Source organism: Acanthochromis polyacanthus, chromosome 6 (assembly GCF_021347895.1).
Source record: "Acanthochromis polyacanthus isolate Apoly-LR-REF ecotype Palm Island chromosome 6, KAUST_Apoly_ChrSc, whole genome shotgun sequence".
Taxonomy (NCBI): domain Eukaryota; kingdom Metazoa; phylum Chordata; class Actinopteri; family Pomacentridae; genus Acanthochromis; species Acanthochromis polyacanthus.
In genome coordinates this window covers 2556335-2575278 of record NC_067118.1, presented here as the reverse complement: position 1 = coordinate 2575278, position 18944 = coordinate 2556335, and the positions used below count along the sequence as shown (strand labels likewise).

The 18944-nt window shown below is 38.3% G+C and overlaps 1 protein-coding gene and 1 non-coding gene across 2 annotated transcripts in view; one reads left to right on the top strand and one right to left on the bottom strand.

Annotated features, from left to right (window-relative positions):
* LOC110950444 (neural cell adhesion molecule L1.1-like) overlaps nucleotides 1-18944 on the bottom strand; it is a 139646-nt gene that overhangs the window by 88666 nt on the left and 32036 nt on the right.
* Nucleotides 11517-11593, top strand: trnag-gcc (transfer RNA glycine (anticodon GCC)). Its single transcript is given in 2 exon segments — nucleotides 11517-11552; nucleotides 11559-11593. It is a non-coding gene; the product is annotated as a tRNA-Gly (tRNA).

The following is an 18944-nucleotide window of genomic DNA, read 5'->3' as shown; positions in this document are numbered from 1 at the left end:
AAACAACACAAAATGGCCCCAATAATGTCACCAGTGAGTCAAAAATAACCAATAGATGAGAAACTCCTGCAAATGATGAACAAGAACCAAAGAAAGCACCTCTAAGTAGAAAAATAAAAACAAAACCCCCAAAATGCGTGAAATCACATAAAAAAACAACAAATTTGTACAAAATCACTACAAAGAGCCAAAATAACCATAAAAAAGATGCAAAATTACAACAAAAAGTTATAAAATCAATACAAAAAACACAAAATCATTACAACATAACCAAAACAGGAAGTAGAACCAATACAAAGTAAAAATCACGAGAAAAGACACATTCACCCCAAAAAGATGCAAAATGGTCCCAATAACAAGTGAAGTCACTACAAAAAGTCGAAATTACCAAAAAACATACCAAATCCCAACAAATGAGGCAACAAAACTTAAATAAAACCAAAGACTCAAAATAAAAACAGGACACATGAAATCACCATGAGGTGAAAACCAACAATAAAAGGTGCAAAACCTCTAGACCCAACACAAAGGATGCAAAATTCCACCACAAAAACACATACAACCCCCACAACAAGTTAAAAATAACGACACAAAGGTGCAAACACAAAACAAAACAAAGTAATCAAAAATAGTAAAACTCAGACGTGTGCATCTAAAAAATACAACGATAAACAAAAACCCATTAAAATCACCACACAATGAAGCAGAATATCCACATAAATGCTAAAAATCAGCCCCAGAAATGAGCAGCTGATATAAATTCTATTTCCAGAAACCTTTTAATTTGTCTCAGTCTGTTTGATCGTTTCAGTAGAAAACGCAGATAAATAAAGCTGGATAATAAACTCTGCTAGACGATGAATAAATTAACGCCTATCTAAAGACGTCTGTGTGCTTGTAATTGTCAGTATAAATAGAAGTCCTTATTTTTGGAAGCAGTTTGGACTCTAATTGGCTGAATAATTAAACCGCTGGACCGGATCCAACCGTGTCGACTGTTTGTGCCAGCAGACTGAGAACCAAAGAAGGAAACTGGTCCAGTGAGAGGCAGGACAAACAAAAACCAGCTCAGAGACAGTTTCACTTCTGGACGCTTGTATTTGGAGACAAGTTTAAGTCAGTTTGCTGTTATTTCTACCTGAGTCTCAGTTGAAACACTTAAATCGGTTTGTTTCTGTTGTTAAAGGCGTCACATTCTGCAGGTGTTTTGTTAAAGAATTTAAGTTGTTTTGTACAATTTTCTAGTCTTTTTTGGATCCACTTCTATGGACCTAGAATGTTCTAAGTGAGACTAAACTAAAAGACTGGAAGCAGGAAATGAGAACGTCCCCTAGAGAAAGTTCGAGGGTAGACCTACCGACAACTATAGAAAGTTCTGGAGTAGACCTACCGACAACTATAGGAAGTTCTAGAGTAGACCTACCAACAACTGTAGAAAGTTCGAGAGTAGACCTACAAACAACTGTAGAAAGTTCTAGAGTAGACCTACCAACAACTATAGAAAGTTCTAGAGTAGACCTACAAACAACTGTAGAAAGTTCTAGAGTAGACCTACCAACAACTATAGAAAGTTCTAGAGTAGACCTACAAACAACTGTAGAAAGTTCTAGAGTAGACCTACCAACAACTATAGAAAGTTCTAGAGTAGACCTACAAACAACTGTAGAAAGTTCTAGAGTAGACCTACCAACAACTATAGAAAGTTCTGGAGTAGACTTACTGACGTCTACTCCAGAACTTTAAACAGGGAACGTTCTCCTTTATGGACTTCAAGGATCAGAGTTTCCTTCATACTGTTAGTATTTCCAGAGTTCCAGGTCCTTGAAGTCCATAGAGGAGAACTTAAACAGAAACACAAATACAACAATGTTCAGGTTCATGAGGACTTTTTCTGCAGGAATTCTAAATATTTCCTGGTGAACAGAAGCTGTGAGTTCTTGGAGTTTCTGCTGATTAGTTGGTAAAAAGACTCAATAAATCCCTGCATCGTCCTGATCTGGCCACTTTTTACCAGAGCTCTGATGTGTTTTTCCTCCTAAAATGCAAACAGCTGCATTATTTTATTGTTGAGCCCAACATTTCGTTCTAAAATACAGTTATGGAGGACATTTCATCCATAAAGCGTCTGATTAATAGTGATGTTGAAACATGGAAACACCTTCCAGTCCTCGTCCTTTGCTTTCGTTTTCATCTTCTGATCTCTTTCCTGCAAATTGAGTTTCCTTCGGTTCCATTATCTGTCGCTGCAGCTCCGCCCACAGCTTCCTCCATCTTAAACTCTAATTCACTTAACCTGAGTGTGTGTGTCTTTAAATGTGTGTGTTTCAGTGTGTGTGTGTTTCAGTGTGTGTGTGCTGCTAGTTCAGATCCAGGGATCAATAGTGAAGATGAGGATGTTGTTTCTGCTCTCCGGTGTCCTTGTCTCATGTCTGGGATTGTCTAGGACATGTCATCAGCACACAAACACACACATAAACAGAAAGACACACACTTTAACACACACACACACACATGGCCTCCGTTTACCGTCATGGTGACTCAGTAATTCCTGACTGGAATATTTAACACTGAAGATACTGCAGTCAAATTCACAACCCGTCATTTCTTCCTTTGGGTGGCCAAAATGACTCGTAGTTTATCTAAAATCACAGAAACACGTCTGAAAATACCTAAAAATATATTTTAAAAAATGCTCCAAATGACTCAAACACTGTCCTACATGCATCCAAAATGAGATAATTGCCCAGAAATACCACAATTTTATAAAAATTGCAGCATAATCTTTAAAAAATGTCTCGTAATTTGTCTAAAATCGTTAGAAATATGTCCAAAATGCCTAAAAAGGTGTTCAAAAATGCCCCAAATTACTCCAAAGGAGTCTTAAATGTGTCCAAAATGGTCCAATAAATGTCCAGAAACGCCTCAAGCTTATCAAAATTGCAGCACAATCTTTTCAAAATGACAAAAATGTGGCCAAAATGGCTCGTAATTCATCCAAAACCACTAGAAATGTGTTAAAAAACGGCTAAAAATGTGTTCAGAAATGTGCAAAATCACTAAAAATGTCTTAAATGTGTCCAGTATGAGCCAATAAATGTCAAAAACACTCTGAATCTGCAAAAAAAGCATGGAAAATAAAAATCGAATGCCCTCATAGTTCACCAGAAGGTGGCGCTACAGGCTACGTTAGCTGACGGAGCAGAAGAAGCAGGAAGTCAAATCAGTTAAAAACCCTTAAAGAACAACGAAACTTTGTCTGTTGACCAGAAAACATGGAGAAATGCTGTCCAGTTGTAAAAGTTGTGACTATTCTTTGGTGTCAGCTGGTGGCGGCCATGTTTGATGCTATCCGGACAACAACAACAAATAATTAGATGCTTGTTGTGTCAGAAAAGATATTTCCATCTTCCATGAAGCTCATCAACTCTTTTGAAAACATAAAAAACGACCTCCAGTGAGCGTAGTTTACTGCTTTGTTTTGGAAAATTTGAATTTTGCTGTTTCCACAAACTTTGTCTAATGAAATTCAGCAAAAAAAAAAAATGCTCATAAAATACAACTTTTAAACATGAAAATTCAATGAAGAGCCACGTGTGCACCTCTGTGAAGCTGAAGTAGTAGCTCGAGCTAAATGCTGAAGTTAGCATGCTCAGAGGGAAAACACTGATGTTTAGCGGGTGTTTTAAATGTGTTAGCATGCTATCATTAGCCTAATAGCACTAATAAACTATTCTGAGACATTTTAGGTAGGTTTTTGGTATGTTGGATCATTTTTGAGTCACTTTGAACACATCCTGAGTGATCAAAATAACTTTTTGGTCACTTTGGGTAATCCTGAACTAATTTAAGATGGCTATGAATAAACAAACTTTTTCCAACGTTGTAGTGCAAAAAATGTTAATAAAATACAACTTTTAAACATGAAAAGTCCAATTTAAGAGCCATGATGCACCTCTGTGAAGCTGTAGTAGTAGCTCGAGCTAAATGCTAAAGTTAGTAAGCTTAGAGTGAAAACAATGATGTTTAGCAGCTATTTTAAATGTATTAGCATGCTAACGCTAGCCTTATAGCAATATAAACTACTTTGAGGCAGATAGGTTGTTGGATCAGTGTGAGTGACCATGCTAACATTTTTGTGACTTTTGGTAATCTTGTACTAATTTAAGATGGTTATGAATAATTTGAAGACATTTTAACAGTTTTTTTTCTCAGATTTGCAACTTTTTCCAATGTTATACTGCAAAAATGCTCATAGAATAAAACTTTGAAACATGAAAAGTCAATTTAAGAGCCATGTTTGCACCTCTGTGAAGCTGAAGTGGTAGTTCGAGCTAAATGCTAAAGTTAGCATGCTTGGAGTGAAAACACTGATATTTAGCAGCTATTTTAAATGTGTTAGAATGCTAACATTAGCCTAATAGCAATAAAACACCAAAAACTGATGAGGCTGATGGGAGGTTTGCAGGTGTTTGACAAGAAACGAAGCACGATAAAGAATATCTGACCTGATGTGGAAACGTTTAATGGAAATCCATCCAATAAGTTGTTGAGATATTTCAGTCTGCACCAAAGTGTTCGACCAAATATCCTTAAAGCTTAGAAAAAACACAAACAACATGCAGTATTGACTCCAATTTTCCATTCAGAAACATAAAATATGACCAGAAATGAATGCAGAGACACACTGACATCGGTATCTGATCTGAATCTTTACTTCTGCCTTTAAAACTGTGTTTGCTTCCATCACAAACATGTTTCTGCATCAAATCTACTCATGATTTCTGCGTGTCGTCGATACAAACAGCCACATATCCATGGAAACGACTGTCTGATCTGATGGAGAGACTGTGTGAAGAGTCACATCCCCATAATGTAGACGATCTCCTGGTTTCCTTTAATTATTGATGCTGAGTGTCTGATGGAGGCTGAAGGTCGGCTGACAGAAACCAATCACTGGATCCATCAGCAGACTGACAATAGGCTGATGTCGCCTCCTACAGGACTCAGGATGAACTGCAGCTCCCTGTGCATGTTGGGAAATCTCCTGATTCACGGATTTTTATATTTTTGATATCAAATTGTAATGCAGTATTTTACATGAATAAACTGGTACTTTTACAGAGTTCTTATTTATTTAGTAATTTATTTTTATTTTTGATTAACAGAGTGCAGGATGCAGTTTATTTAAGTCACTGTTTTATTCCAGAGGACTTTCCAGTAGATAAATAATATAATAAATAATATTAATTACCAACAACATGTTTAATATTACCGTTTTCTTATTTATATGAATAACCAGACTAGTTTAAATATTAAGGTTAAGACTCTAGAAATTTAAATATATAAAATAACTGAGAAATTAAAATATTAAATTCAAGACCATACAGTTTTATATATTACATAAATTGACCTATCTGTTTAAATAATATGGCTTAAGATCCTGCAATATTGTTTGTCATATAATTTATATATAATATAAATGTATATATAATATAAATTTACCTGAATAATTTAAATATTAAAATATTATTGTTAAGACTCTACATATTATTATAATATAATATAAACATATCTGAGTCATTTAAAAATATCAAGGTTAAGATTGTACATATTTTTATAAATATAAATGCTATATATAAAGCCCCACCTGTATACTGCATTTTATTAATTGTTTAAGGGATTTAAATATTACGGTTAAGACACAGGGGCGGATCCAGATTCATTTTGTGGGGGGCACAAGGGGGTACAACAGATATTTGGGGGGGGGGGGGGGGGGGGGGGGGGGGGGGGGGGGGGGGGCACCGAAAGTAGTAAGAAAAATAAAAGCTGTTACCGACCTTTTGCTTTTACAAAGTATTTTTTATGTTTGTTTTTTTTGGTTCTTTAACCCCAGTAGGAAGGCTGTATATGACCTTTTTCATTTTGGACTGTTAACATTCAAATTATGATGGATTCTGATGTTTCTTTGTTTATGTGAATTACAGCATCATCAGCTGCAGCATCTGGCCTGTGATGTAAAACTGGTAAGCTCAGCGACAGAATCCTGAGGGCAGTTAAGAGACAAATATTGTGCAAGAACAGCATTATATACAACCCTGTGGATTTCCACTTCTTACAATGTTTTCAGTCCAGTGGCGTGCACAGATAGACACCAGGGGGTGCTAGAGCACCTGCCCCTTGCCTCAGTGTGAACAAGTGTCCTCCACGTCTCAACTTGTTTTTAAAATGAAACATAAAACACACATACGACCCATGCCCCATCCTATTTTGTAACGTGAACACGAGGAGCAGATACCAGGCGTGACGGCAGCACAGACTGTGTATGGTCCTTCCATCCATCCATCCATCCTCTATACACGCTTTATCTCACTAGGGTCATGGGGGGTGCTGCAGTCTATCCCAGCTGACTCGGGTGAAGGCAGGGGACACCCTGGACAGGTCACCAGTCTGTCACAGGGCTACATATACAGACACACAATCACACTCACATTCACACCTACAGGCAATTTAGAGTAACCAATTAACCTTTGCGTCTGCGGCTGCTCTTCTCTTCTTTGTTTTATCGGTTGGTAACAGTGAAGTGTGCCTCATTAGTGCCACCAGCTGGTTTGAAGTTTGGATCGCAACGTCTGTATTTACAACACTGCTGATTAAAAAAATCTAAATAATAAATAAAACCTCATCAGTTCTAAACCATATGATGTGATACTGAGCTCACCTGGAGAACGTCACAATCACACCGCTGAAAAACATGTCTAAAATACTGCAATGAGAGATAGAATACAGGTAAATACTGCAGTAAATAATGAATATTAGAGCTAAAATACTACAGTAAATGACATACTTATTATTTAATATTTAGAATCAGAATCACTTTATTCATCCCCACAGGAAAATTCAGTTGTCAGGGTTCTTATCTGTTTAATTTGGGGCAGCTGTGGCTCAGGTCGCAGAGCGGGTCGTCCAATGATTGAAGGGTCAGCGGTACGATTCCTGCTCTCGCCTAGTCATGTGCTGTTGTTCCTTTGGTAAGACACTTTACCCGCCTTGCCTCCAGTGCTGCTCTCACACTGGTGTGTGAATGTTGGTGGTGGTCAGAGGGGCTGTAGGTGTGGATTGGCAGCCATGCTTCCATCAGTCTGCCCCAGAGCAGCTGTGGCTACAAATGTAGCTTACCACCACCAGAGTGAGAATGTGTGAGCAAATGAATGATGGATTCATTGTAAAGCGTTTTGGGTGTCTTGAAAAGTGCTATATAAACATATAAACCATTTTTATTTGAATAGAATAGCCTGACTGCTGATGGCAAGAAAGATTTCCTAAATCTTTCGGTCCTGCAGTGCAGGGATAGGAGCCGTCCACTGATGTTTTGTTGTTCATTGAGGCAGATGTGAAGTGGATGGGTAGGGTTAGGGTAAAATATTGCAATTAAATGATGAAGAATGCAGTTAAACTACTACCGTAATAACAAATACTACAGATATAATACTCCAGTTAATGATTAATAGTACAGCCAGTGGTGGCTGGTGAAAATTATTCAAGATGGGGCTGTGCCATATCATAACATGGTTCTAAAAATAACTGATTATTGTTTATTTTAAAAAATATTTATTTTAAAAATGAAAAATCAAAAACACCGGGGGGCGGCACACTATTGGCCAGCCGCCACTGAGTACAGCTAAAATTCTGCAGTAAATAATGACACAGTGGTGTGTCTGAAGTAAATACATAAATAATTAAAACAGATGTGTGGATTCATGAAAAGTATGTTTGCTAATGTGACATTGAACATCTACTACAGTTCCTGGTTTGTCTTTTGCAATTCTATTCAGTGGATTCAATATTTATTCAGAGTTTTTCCTTTACATAAACATTTGTGTGTGTAATAAAGACGTTTTGTTTTCTTGAAGTTAGTTTAATAAATGGATTTTTTAAATGAAGTCTGATTTTATCTGATTTTCTGCTTTTCATTTGGGTTTTATGCACCATGATTATTACTTATTAGTTTATTAATGTGTTTTGGTCTAATCTATATATTGATTTATTGCACTGTGTGTTTCAACTTTAACTTTTCCTCTGGCATCTTATTTCCAGCCACTGCAGGAACAGTTTAATCACCGCCGTGGATAGTCACGTGTTTACTGCCCCCTGTGGACAAAATCCGTAACTACATGTGTCTTTTATTTTGAACTCCGACCCGGAAGTACTGACTCTGTATATTTACCTTTATAAGGCTGAAGCTGTTCTCTTCAGGTTAGCTGCTACTTTATAGTTTGAACTTTACTAAGACTCCAACTAAAATGATCAGAGCAGGAGGAGGAGCTGACTAACAGTAATTCCAGCTTCATTCTAAACATCAGTGTCTCTGAGTCTATCAGTTTCAATTATTCACATGGTATGGGCTCTGATGTTGATCACATCAGTTTATTGTTGCACATAAACGCTGAATGTTCTGCCTCAAGTCAAGCTCAATCACATTGTCATCGTTTCATGGAAAGGAAAATTAAAATTATTATATTTTGTAGGCGGAAAAGGAAATACAGATTATGTGTAATTTTAGTAACTTTACGTAGCAATTGCAGCCTGTGGCCACTAGAGGGCAGGAAAGACACATAAACCACCAAAACATAAATACAGTTTAAAAATACTTCACTTTATTGCATTTTTTATTTACTCTTCTTCTTATTATTAAGTTTAAATCAAGCTAAATATATACATTTTTACTCAAATAATAAATAAATAAATAAATAAATAAATAAATAAAGAAAGAAAGAAAGAAAGAAAGAAAGAAAGAAAAGAAAGAAAGAAAGCAATATAATTGGGACTGTATGATATTTACTGTAGTTGCTTTTTGTTAGTGATAATTTTAATAACTATGACAATATTACTAATAATAACGATATGTTTTCAATACCGTTATCATTTGTAATATTTTCATAGTAATGATTAAGTCACTTGACATAACTTAAGAAGTTTAAAAAGTAAATCCTAAAAGTTAGATTAGATTTCTCTGCTTCTTAAAATAATAACTTAGAGAAATTCTAAATTATTTTCATGCTTTGTGTCTTTTTGTGGTGCCTTTGTTATGTTTGTGGCGTGTTTGTGTCTCTTTTGGTTGTTTTTGTCTCTTTGTAATGTTTTTGTGTATCTTTATAATGTTTTTGTGTGTCTTTGTGGTGCTTTATGTGTTTTGGTAGTGCTTTTGTCTATCTTTGTGGTGTTTTTGTCTATCTTTGTGGTACTGTACATTTCTTAGTGGTGTTTTGTGTATCTTTATTTTTTGGTGTTTTTGTGTGTCTTGGTGGTGGTTTTCCGTCTCTTTTGGTTGTTTCGTGTCTTTTCCTGTGTTTCTTTGTGGTGTATTGTTTTGTATTTGGTTGTGTGACTCTTGGTGGGGCTCTTGTCTGTCTTTGTGTTTCTTTATAATTTGTGTGTGTACTTTAGTGGTATTTTATTTTGAAGCTGTGCAGCAGTGTGTGATGTTTGTGTGTCTCTAATGCTGCCAGCTTTCCTCTCCCCGGTCGGTCGGAGGATCGGTGACCGCAGACAGCAGCTCCGTGTCGGTGTGGGTCTTTGGGCTGCAGGTGAACCATCATGTTGTCCGGGTGCTCAGCGGGCCTCCGGCTGCTGGTTCCCCACTGCTGCGTCCTGCTGTCCCGCATTGTGACCTCAGGAAGCCCCGGCAGGGTGAGCGGATCTAAACGCGGTTCTTTACGGTTTTATTTCAGGTTCGTTCGAGGTCCGCTGTGGTTGGATTCAACTTTATTGTCATTACGCATGTACAAGTACAGATAAACTAATGCAGTTTGGCATCCAGTCTGAAGTGAAATAAGCAGCAAGTGCAATATTTACAAAATGCACAGAGATTTACAGGGGAATGAGACTTGGTTTACTCTGATAACAGAACTGGAAAAGAAGAATATGTATACTTTTGGACATTTTTTCGGTTAAATTAATCTTTATCATCTGCATTTATATTCTGTAGGAGCTAGCTAGTTGATGTGTTAGCATACATTAAAGTTTCTCTGATATTCCCAAATACTTTTCACACAATCAGGATATTAAAGTATTCCGTTCACTCAGTGATAAGTAACATAAACGCTGTAGAGATTTATGTGTTTTTCTTTTTCTTTTGTGTGTTTTCCGGCTTAGGTGCTACTATGTTTTCAGACGTTAAAGTAGCGTTAGCAACTGTATTAATGTTCCGTAATGGCTAACTAGCTCATACGTTAGCATACATTCATACATTAAAGTGTCTCTAAAATTTCCAAATACTTTTCAGACATTCAGGATAAAATATTCAGTTCACTGAGTGTTAAGTAACACAAATCCTGTAGAGATTTTGTGTCTCTTTGTGTTTGTTTTGTGTTTTTAAGCGAACGTGCTAACATGTTTTCCGATGCTAAAGTAGCGTTAGCAGCTGTATTTATATTCTGTCGTAGCTAGCTAGCTGATATGTTAGCACACATTCAGCTAAATATTGATTTTATTATATATATAATATATATATAATACAATATATATTTTATTAAGTTAAATAACTTTAAAACATGTTATTGTGGTATTAGTGTCTCTAAAATTCCCCAAATACTTTCAAAACTGTCAGGATAATAAAATATTCTATTCTCTGACGAATGAATGAGATTTTTAGCAAGTTACCCAAGATACAATAGTGAGTATAAACTTGGTTGTTGATATAGGTATTCCAGTCTATATATTAGAAAGTTAGTTATATTTCCAAAAGTGCGTAACAACAGGGTAAAAATATTGTTTTTGTTACTTTAAATTGATGAGAACATGGCAGTGACACAAAGCAACGAATACCATTAATTTTTCTATCCTGCTATTTATATGGAAATTGAGTAAAAATATGTACATTTCAATGCTATATTCATATTGCATAAATTAAAAGTTACAGCCAGTCTTTAGATTTTAAATTTAAATGACTTTAGTTGAAGAAACTTCACTTTCACTCAACTGCTAACGTATTTAAGCAAAAACTGAAACATACAGACGTGCAGGTTTTGTAGTGTGACAATATTATTTCTGTACAGCTTCCAAACCTGCTTGGTAAAATTATATATGAGTTGTAGATCACCTAAATAACAGCCTGAAGAGGTTTGCATTGAACCTGCTGTCAGTTTTGCTTCATAATTAATTTTGTTACTACATCCACTCATTCACTGTTAAATATCTAATCGGACATGTTTTAGCATTTCTGTCTAGATATATTTGGATGTATCAGTTGTTCTGATGTACGGAGAAATATGGTTATTTAGAGATATATTGTGAGCAGCTTGATTTACACTGTAGATATGGAAGCATATGGAATCCATGACAACAGCAGGTTTTGTTGCTTCCCTCCCTGAAGAAATGGACTGTTTATTATGGGATTGAGGTGAATTCTAAACCTTCAAAGGCACATTTAGACACACATTTCAAGCTGCCTCATGAAGCTTACCCAGGGTCAAACTGAGCATGCTCAGTGTGGCTGCTTGTCCGGTTTTTTTCATCCAGCATTGGTGGTTCAGTGGTAGAATTCTCGCCTGCCACGCGGGGGCGGGAGGCCTGGGTTCGATTCCCGGCCAATGCACATCTGTTTTTTCCTTTTTAACATCTGTCCAGTTGCTGTACAGTCGGCTGTACTAAATACGCAGAAGCATTTTTCCTGTAGACAAAGTGCTGCTGAATGCTCCACTGTGTTCTCTGGCTGGGTTCTAAAGCTCCTTTCAGAACTGCACTCTGTTCTGTTAACATGATGGCAGCTCAAACTGTCAGCTTCATGTCTGAATTATTGCTGTCTGCTCACTTTTTTTAAGCTTTTAACCAGGTCTGGCTGTGTAGCATTTCACTGTCATCTTGTGAGTGTTTGTAGTGATTTAGTGCACTTTTGTGGCATTTTTTTATGTCTTATTGTGGTCACATTCTGACTAGTTCTTTTAGAAGATACTGCTGCCTTCTCAGTAGTGCTGAGTTTATATTTTTTTTCCAAATGTGATCTTTAGTGTTTGTTGTCCAGCATTGGTGGTTCAGTGGTTGGATTCTCTCCTGCCGATTCCCGGCCAATGCACATGTGTTTTATCCTCCTTAGGAAAATGCGCAGATATCGGCTGCTCAGAAATTGTACAGTCTGCTGTACTAAATACACAGACACAGTATTTCCAGTGCCACTATCAGAGTACTGCTGAGTGTTCCATTGGTTGTCCGTCTGGTCACTGAAGCTCCTTTCAGAACCGTACTCTGTTCTGTTAATATGACGTCAGCTGAACCTGTAATGTCTGAATGAACCAGACTGGACTGAGTAACATTTGACTTTCATCAGTCTGAACAGTCCTGTTTAAATCCCTGCAGCTGTACGACAGAGAAGTGCACGCTTTTACACACAGCACTGTGTACGTCTACTGTGAGTTTATAAACTGTTCCTGCTTTGAGTGCGAGTCGAAGCTGCACCTTTTTTCCAAGTATCAGTCACTGGTGGTTCACTGGTAGAATCCTCTGGGACTGTTGTGTTTAGATAACGGTTCTTGCTTGCCATGCTGGAGGTCTGGGTTTGATTCCCGGCCAATGCATGCAGTTTCAACTGCAACGTAATTAAAGGATTGGAGTAGGGCTGCAACTAACGATTACTTTAATAATCCATTAATCGGTTGATTATTTTTTTCGATTAATCGATGAATCGGATAAAAAAACATTTTTAATTTCCACCTCTTTATTCAGAAATAGAAGATTTGGAATGACAGAGTAAATAAGATGATTGTAGTGAAGCCTTTGTCTTCAACCATCAGAGGCCTCGTGTCAGTGATGATCATGGTGAGGATGCTCTCAGTCAGACAGCTGCTTGCTGTGGTGGACATGATGTCTTTCTATCATGAAGCCTGTTAATGTCATTCATCCTGCCTCACTCCAACACAGACCAGTGTCTTCACTCAGACTTTGTCAGAAAATTAAAACTTGAGGTTTAATCTTCAAATTATTACCACCATTGTGTGCAACCTCCGTTTATTTATAATGCATATCCAAACCCTGCTTAAGCTGATGAAAGTGAAATAAAACCTCTCACAGTCACACGCCCCATCTCTGTCATTAATCAGTTAAAACATGAGCGTCCAGGTTTCAGTCTCTGACAGAGTGATGCTCTGAGCAGCCAGCAGGGGGCAGCAGAGCTTCACAGCAGCACCAGTGGTGGAAGAAAAAGAAAAAGCTTCAGAAGAACAACAGAAATTTAAAAAGTTGGAAACTTCTAATGCGATTAGGACAAGAGGAGAGACTGACTACTTTTAAGTTGTTTTATTGTTTCCTAAATTAGAAATAAAGAGGAGCTATCTGTGCCGCCTCTGGACTGTTATTCTGTTAGCAGTTGATGTCCTCTGTGCGTCACTGAATCAGAGAAAAACGAATTTAAAAAGCAAAAAAGCCGGCAACAGGAACAGACCTGGAGGTGGGGGTGCAAACAAAGAGGATGGATTTTAGAGTGAAGACTAAACCTTCCTAAATCAGTTAGTCGTGAGCCCGTCCTGACCCCTGAGCTGCTCATCCGGCCTTTGAAGCACTTCAGGGGAGGAAAACCGACCGGCCAAATGTCTGACTCTTAAGTGACAAAATGCCCCGAGGTGGCACTCAGAGACACAGCTGGAAACGAGGTGGAAGCACCGAAGAGCAGCTCTGTCTGACCGAGTTCAACACAAGTCCAAGACCAGATCGGCTGGAGGGGCGGATGAAGACCACAAAGCCCTCCAACACGCATCTTCATGCTTGACATTTCCAGCAGCAAATACGTTCCCAGAAGAACCGAGATGTAGGAAATGTGTGTTAAAATGAGGTCCATGAAGGCATTTGATTCTGACGCAAAACAACAAAAGACAAGACAAAAAATGACAAGAGCAAGACAGAAAATGACACACAACTGTGAAAATGTTGGCAAAATGACACAAGCAAGACTCAAAAACACAAAAAAGCAGATGCACAATGACACAAATGAGACACAAAGTGGTGAAAGTGAGACGTGGGACATGGTAAGACAAAACAAAACGACCACAAACCGACAAATCAGTCTCAAAAAATACAAAATGAAACAAACTAGATAAACAGAAAAAGTAAGACATCAAATGACAAAAATGAGGCAGAAATTGACTCAAAAATGTGAAAATTTTGACAAAGAGACACCAAACAACAGAAATGAAGCACAAAAAGACACAAATGAAACATAAGACAACAAATGAGACTCAAAACAACATAAAGAAACCCAAATGAGATACAAAACAAGCCATGAAATGACACAAAACTTTCACAAAATGACACAAGCAAGACACAAAATGACAAAAAAACAGACCCACAATGACAAAAATGAGACACGGGACACCACAAAATGAGACAAAACAAATACAAAGCAACAAAACTGTCCCAGAAAAATACAAAATGACACAACACTGTGAAAATTTTGACAAAGAGACACCAAACAATCGCTGCTTCTGGATCTGTGCTGCAGATTTCTGGGATTCAGTCCGTCCAAAGAGAGAAAATGCACAAAAAGACACAAAGAAAACACACAATAACAAAAAACAGACCCACAATGAGGGAAATGACACAAGCAGGACAAAGAAGAGACACAAAACGGCAAGAGAGACTGAGAGGAAAATCCATCTAGGGGCTGAAAACATGAAGATATTCATCATATTCAGAGTGAATAAAAATATGTGTGGAAACAAACGTGTCAAAAATGAAGAAAAATCATCTAAAATGATTAGAAATTGATTGAAAGGTTTGAAAAATGTTCCCTAAATGACTCAAATTTAGTCTTACATAACCTAAATCTGTTGAAAACTATTTTTAAAATGTCCAAAATCACTGAAAATTTGTCCAAAATAACAGAAATGTTCCAAAAATATTTGAAAAATTGCCCAAAAACATTCTAAAATGACTTAGATTTGTCTAAAATATTTGAAAAAGTTCCCGAAAATTACTCAAAATGAGTCTTAGGTTACTTAAATTTGTCCAAATTTATCACAAGAAGGAAATCAAACACAGTGGATGAATAAATAAAAGCAGCACGGCTCAGAAACAGAACAGAGGAGGTAGTAGTTGGAGATCCATTCAGCATGGAGAAACATCTTTCTACTGATGATGAACAGAGGAAGAGTCTGGAGATAGGTAAGCATCTGCAGTATGTGGAGACAGCCTTGTTGGTCACAGCTGTGGACACTTGGAAATGCTTTTTTACATTCTCCTTGAATAAATAATTGAAATAATTCTTCTCTGTTTTGGACTAAACATCATTCTATCTGCTGCTCAGAAGACATCTCTGGTTCTCTCCTTTTGTTTCCACAGAGCTGCAGGACCTCATGCTGAGTTGATGCTGACGGTGTCTGAATGAATTTCTTCTTTATTTCACTGATCCGCTGAAACTGGCTTCATGTTGTTGCTTTAAACGATCTTTATTCCTGCAGAAGAGAAGATGACGTGTTTAAAAATGCTGGATGAGCCTCTGGAAGTCAGACCGGCCTTCAGGACAAAGCAGCGCCTCATTATGGGATGTCCAGCCCCGGTCAGCCCCGTCACCTCCCTGGTGGTCAAACAGCCTGTTAAAACCTCCCAGTGGCTCCTTTAAAGTGTGAAAGGATCCCTCCAGGATTCATTAAAGCTGTTGAAGCCGACAGAGGCCAGATCCCACCTCACATTTCTACAGAGATGCTGTCTGAGGGCAGAGATGCTGAAACACCTGCTGCTGGCCTCTCCTGGGCTTTAAAACATCACTGGAGGACCTCTACCCTCCATCCAGGAACTGTTCTCCACTAGAACCAGGAAGAGGGAACATCAGGAGAGACCCCATTCACCCTGGACATGAACTGTTCTATCAGTGCACCTTAACGATCCTGTTAACGGCAGCTTTTCCTCTCATGGATCTTGCACTTGGTAAGTTGCTAGGTTAAATTCAGACGTTCTGGACAATTAGACAACCACTAGGATATGTTTATACAGGGCCAACCCCGGCCCCATTGACTAGGTAACCTTTCAGAACCTCCACTGTTGTTATGCACACAATAATCTGACTTTTACATTCAGAGCTAGATGTATTTATTCAGGGATAAAAAAAGAAAACACTTGCAATCTGTTGTCTTTAATGACAGAATAATGCTTTATTAAAATATATCTCAGCAGGGCAAAAGCATAAGCCAATAAATCATCAGACAAATAATCAAACATTAGATAGTATTCAGATCACTCATCATAATTCCTAACTGATACCATGCTTTCATAAAAGAAGAGTAATAATCACCCAGACTACGTAATTTGGAGGGGGAGAACAGACGGTGTGGCCAAGGTGCCAACCTTGAAAGCATTCTCATTTATATAGTAATAGTAAACCTAAACCTACTGACCCCTCTGGTAACCAAGGCCCTCACTGCTCCCAGTGAGGTGCTGCCCTCAAGTGGTCACTTCTAATATAAAGGTTCAGGAAGATACATTTGAAAAACACAATCATTCCTCTCCTCCTGAGTTCAGACCAGTATTCATCGTTCAACATCAAAGAATGTAAAAAGGACATTGAAAGAAACATCCAACTTATAAAAATGTATAAGAAAAAGACATTTTCCCCAAAATAATCAACCCATCATTCTTCTGAATGAGGCACTCTTCTGATTTTTACACTGTTTCAAAATTCAAGAATATAAAAAGTAAGCATTTGGTTAGTTCACACATTCATTAGGTTATAGCATATAGCAGTATAAATCACAGGTTATAATATCATACCGCGCTCTCTCATTTTGCTGCTGCTCCTTCATAATCCCATCCTTATGGCTGACTAGGGATCCCATATCCATGACGATTGACACCAAGGGACTTTTGGTGGAATGTTCCTTTAAGGTGGATGTGTGAGGACCTTGTAGGTGGAACACTTCCTGAAACCAACCTTTTAGGTCAACAATGGCTGTCTAATTTCCCAGAATACTTAGCACCAGCGTGCTGTGGCGCTCCAATGGATGGCTCGGGGAGCTCCTTCCCAGCTTGTTGACGGCGATCACCCTGAAGCTGTAGGTGCAGCTTCAGGGTGATCCATCACCGTGATGGATCCTCCAGCCCTCACGTGGTCGAGGCTGGTGATGACCTCACAGCTGTAGGCGGCGGTGTCGTCTGGTTGGACGTTGGTCACCTTCAACGTTCGGTTCCCAAAGATTTTGTATCTAGAAAAACAGACACAGACAGTCATCAGGTTAAATTAGTCCAGATAAATAAATTAATACAATCCAGAGACACAGCTGACCCCAGAGCAGCATGATTCAACCTGAATAAAGCAATCTGATTGGCCAAGAGGACCCACAGACAGAAAGACACCAGGAGACTGAGGCAGGGAATGAAATCTGTTACCGACTACAAAACAGCCCACAACATCTGTTTTTGCAAGGACAAAAGTCTTGTCCTGTCTTTAAATGTGATAGTATGTGTTTTTCTGAGGTACGTGTTTTCTCTGGCCTCTAAGAATGTAAAGGACAATATGACTCAACCAATCATTGATTAGAGCTGAGGTGGGAGACATCTTTAATGTATCCAAACGTGGAGAGGATAAGAAAAAGATCTGAAGAAACTGGTGACGTTCATGACAAGCCCAGGTCAGGTAGACCCCATACCACAACTGTTAGAGAAGACTGTTTGTTGCTTCTATGGTCCAGGGCCAACTAGTCACCAGAAACCCCCATATCTGCAAGAGCATGCGGTAGTTTCCATGGCCGGGATTGGTGCTCAGAAACCAGCATTAAACAGAAGACAACAAAAAATGGGATTGGAGTAGAGACTGAGGTTGTGATTTGGCTTAGGGTTAAGACTGGTGTTGGGGTTAAGGTTGATGTTGAGGTTGGATTGGACTTGCAGATGAGGTTGGGGTTGAGATTGAGGTTTGGGGTTAGGGTTCATTACTCAGCAGTGCCTCTATCTGTAAGGCACTGAACAGAGTGGTGAGGTCTGCTGAGAGGATCATCAGCGTCTCGCTGCCACCTGTAAGGAACCTGACTGAACAATGCTGCCTGTCAGGAACGCTGAGGATCACCAGGGACCTCGCTCATCCTGCCCCTGGATAGTTTCCCTGATACCCTCAGACAAGAAGTACCACAGCCTGAGATGTAAAACTGGTTCAGGAACTGTTTCCTTCCCACCGCCAACCGTCTTTTAAACAGACGACTGTAAACATCAACATAAACTCTCTACGACTTCTCATGTGCAACTTCTTATTTATTCTCTGTTTTCACTCATTTATTCTCACTCACTGCGTTACCACACCAGTAAGGGTTAGGGTGAGGTCATACCTTCACACAGTTTAATAATTTCCTGACATTTATTCAGATTTTCTTACATATAATGCTTACCTAACACATTGTGACGTTTTTTTGGACATTTAAATGTTTTTCGGAACTTTTTAAAGTAATTTCAGATATTTTTGTACTAGTATTTTCTGACACGTCATGAGGATGAGCAAACACTGAAACACATTTTGGTTTTTGTTGAAACATTTAGAACTCAATGATTGGGACATTAAGACAACATAAACAATGGAACTTTTTGATTTGAACCAATTTAATTTGAAATCAGCTTTTCTCTGAGTCTAACCAATCAGGTTCAAGCTCTGCATAGGACTTTTTTAATGCCGCTGATAAAAGGTTTTTTTTTAGATTTTTAGTCCTCTGACAGAGTTTAGTGTTTTGTTTTAGTGGTTTTTTTTGGCTTTACTTTTCATCGGGGGAGGATTCCTGCAGCTTGTGTCCGTTTTTCTTCCAGACCACTTGAACCTTGTGAAGTCGAGGATCTTTGTAGAAACGACAGTCGAGCAGAGCATCGCTTCCTCTGAGCAGCCGAAGATCCTGAGGTCCGGAGTGAACGATGGTCCGATCTGAGCGGGAAAACGTTTAACAGGAATAAGAACAAACAACACCAACATAGGAACATTTTAAATTAAA